Genomic DNA, 3,400 nt, shown 5'->3' on the forward strand with positions numbered 1-3,400 from the left:
TGAATTTACAACAGAACCAATAGAAATAAAAAGGATAATAACAGAATATTATGAAGAGCTCTACTACAATAAATTTGAAAACTTAGAGGATATGGATACTTTTTTAGAAAAGCACGACCTGCATAAACTCACACAGAGTGATGTAGAAAACTTGAACAAACCTATAACAAAGGAAGAAATTGGGCAAGTAATAAAAAAAACTCCCAGCCAAAAAAAGTCCAGCTCCAGACGGCTTCACTAGTGAATTTTACCAAACATTCAGGGAAGAGCTCTCACCAATTCTACTCAAAATTATTCCATAATATAGAAGAGGATCGAAAATCCACTAATGCATTCTATGAAGCAAGCATAACCCTCATACCAAAATGGGAAACACATCACTAAAAAAGAAAATTTTAGATCAATATCCCTCATGAACATAGATACAAAAGTTCTCAAGAAAATCCTAGACAACAGAATTCAAAATATTAAAAAAATAATAATACATTTATGACTAAGTGGGATTTATACCAGGGATACAAGGATGGTTCAACCTTAAGAAAGCAATCAATATAATCCGCCACATAAATATGAAAAAAGAAAAGAACCTCATTATCATAGTGATGGATGCAGAAAAGGCATTTGGCAAAATCCAACATCCATTCATAATTAAAACACTCAGAAAACTAGGAATTGAAAGACATTCCTCAACATAATTAAGAGCATATATACAAAACCAACAGCTAACATCGCTTTCAATGGAGAGAAACTGAAAGCTTTCCCCCTTGTGAAGAGGTGCCAATAAGGATGTGCTTTATCACCACTTCTATTCAATATTGTTTTGGAAATCTTAGCCAGAGCTATAAGGCAAGATAGGGAAATTAAGGGCATCCAAATTGGCAAAGAGGAAGTAAAACTGTCTCTATTTGCAGATGATATGATCATATAAATAATAAACACCAAAGACACACACAAAATAATAATAAATACTGGAACTAATTGGAAGAGTGGCAGGGTGGAAGAACAACATACAAAAATCAGTCGATTCCTCTCCACTAATAATGACATCACTGAAAATGAAATTAAAGCAATACTATTTACAATAGCCATCCAAAGGACAATATTTATGAAAATGTAACCAGAGAAAGAAAGGACCAATACAAAGAAAACTACAAAACACTACTACAAGAAACCAAAAGAAACTTAACAAAAATGGAAGAATATACCATGCTCCTGGATAGGAAAACTTAATATTGTGAAAATGTCAATACTGCCCAACGTAATCTACACATACAAGGCAATCCCAATTCAGATTCCAACGACATTTTTTAGAGAGACGGAAAAAACAATTGTAAATTTTATATGGAAAGGAAATATCTTTATCCTTGTCCTGCTTCTTCTTAAGCAGGATAAGCAAATCACTGTTTAAGAAGAACAACAATGTTGGAGGCCTCTCACTCTCTGACTTCAAAATTTTCTACATGGCTACAATGGTTAAAACAGGTACAATGAAAGATATATAGATCTATGGAGTAGAATTCAAAATCCAGAAATTAACCCATCCACATACAGTAAAGTGATCTATGAAAAGGGCCAAAGTAACAGTGAGTAGGGAAGACATAGTCTGTTCAACAGATGGTGCTGGCAGAACTGGAAATCGATATGCAAAAAATTCAAATAATACCATATACAAAAATCAGCTCATCATGGATTAAAAACTACATGTGAATCCAAGAATTATAAAGGTCACCAATGAAGAAATAGGGAAAAATTTAAGGGCTCTCATCTAGGATACACAAAGCAAAATTTATGAACACTACACACAAAAAAATAAAACAAAATAGATGATTAGTACATTAAAAAAATTAGAAACATGTGTGCATCAAAGGATTCCACCAAAATGTTTTGCAATGAAATATCAAATTTTGAAAATCTATAGGAAAGTACAATACCACTACAAGAAAAGGACAAGTAACCCAATGAAAACATGGGCACAGTCCATAAACAGACACTTCTTCAAGGAAGACATTCAGGCATGCAACAAACACATGAAGAAATGTTCATAATCATTAGACATTGTTGTTGTTAAGTGCTATCAATTCGGTACAGACCCATAGCGACCTTATGCACAGAAGAATGAAACACTGCCTGATCCTGGGTCAACCTCATTACAATTGTCACTCTTGAGTCCATCAATGCTGACACTTGGCCAATCCATCTAGTTGGAGATCTTCCTCTTTTTTTCTGACACTCCACTTTACCAAACATGATATTCTTCTCCAGTAACTGGTCCCTCCTGACAATATGTCCAAAATAATACGAGAGACAAAGTTTGGCCATCTTGGCCTCAAAGGAGCATTCTGGCTGCACTTTTTCCAAAATGGATCTATTAGTTCTTAGTCAGCCAATGGCACATTCAATATTCTCCTCCAACACCATAACTCAAAAGCATCAATTCTACGGTCTTCCTTATTCACTGTCCATCTTTCCAATGCATTTGCTCCCAACCTTTGCATTTCTATCACCAGTAATGATCAATACATCTTGATTGCATGATTGATCAATTTCAGATTAAAGAAGTTGGTAGACTTCTTCTCTATCATCCTCACTGGCTTTAGTGTTTGGTGGATAAATTTGAATAATCATGGTATTAACTAGCCTTCCCTTTAGGCACATGGATATTATCCTATCACAGACAGCATTGTACCTCATGACTGATCTGGATATGTTCTTTTTGACAATGAATGCAAGACCATTTCTCTTCAATTTGCCATTCCTGGCATAGTAAATAAATCATGTGGTTGTCAGATTAAAAATGGCTAATATCAGCCATTTCAATTCACTAATGCATAAAACATCGATGTTTATGAGTTTCATTTCATTTTTGACAACTTCCAATTTTCCTAGATTCATACTTCATACAATCTATGTTCAGATTTTCAATGGATGTTTACAGCTGTTTCTCTTCATTTTGAGTTATGCTCCTTCAGCAAAGGAAGGTCTTGCAGGCTTTATTCCCACGGGCTTTTACTTCATTTGTATCATCGTGGTCAACTCTAACTGAAGGAGAAAGAAGAGAGTGACGAACTACTTCCAAATATTTAGTCACTGAAAACCTTATTAATAGCAAAGAAACATTGTCAGATAGAGAAACATTATACATTAGAGAGATGCAAATCAAAACAACAATGAAATATCTCACACCAGCAATAACAGTGAAGTTCAAAAGTACAGAAGACAATAAATGCTGCCGAGGATGCAAGGAGACTGGGATCCTCCTACATTGCTTTTGGGAATGCAAAATGGTTTAACCACTCTGGAGAACAATATGGTGCTTCCTCAGAAAGTTGGAAATAGAAATATCATATGACCCAGCAATTCCTCTACTTGGTGTGTGTGTGTGTGTGTGTGTGTGTGTGTG

This window comes from Chrysochloris asiatica, unplaced genomic scaffold (assembly GCF_000296735.1).
Source record: "Chrysochloris asiatica unplaced genomic scaffold, ChrAsi1.0 scaffold00011, whole genome shotgun sequence".
Lineage (NCBI taxonomy): Eukaryota > Metazoa > Chordata > Mammalia > Afrosoricida > Chrysochloridae > Chrysochloris > Chrysochloris asiatica.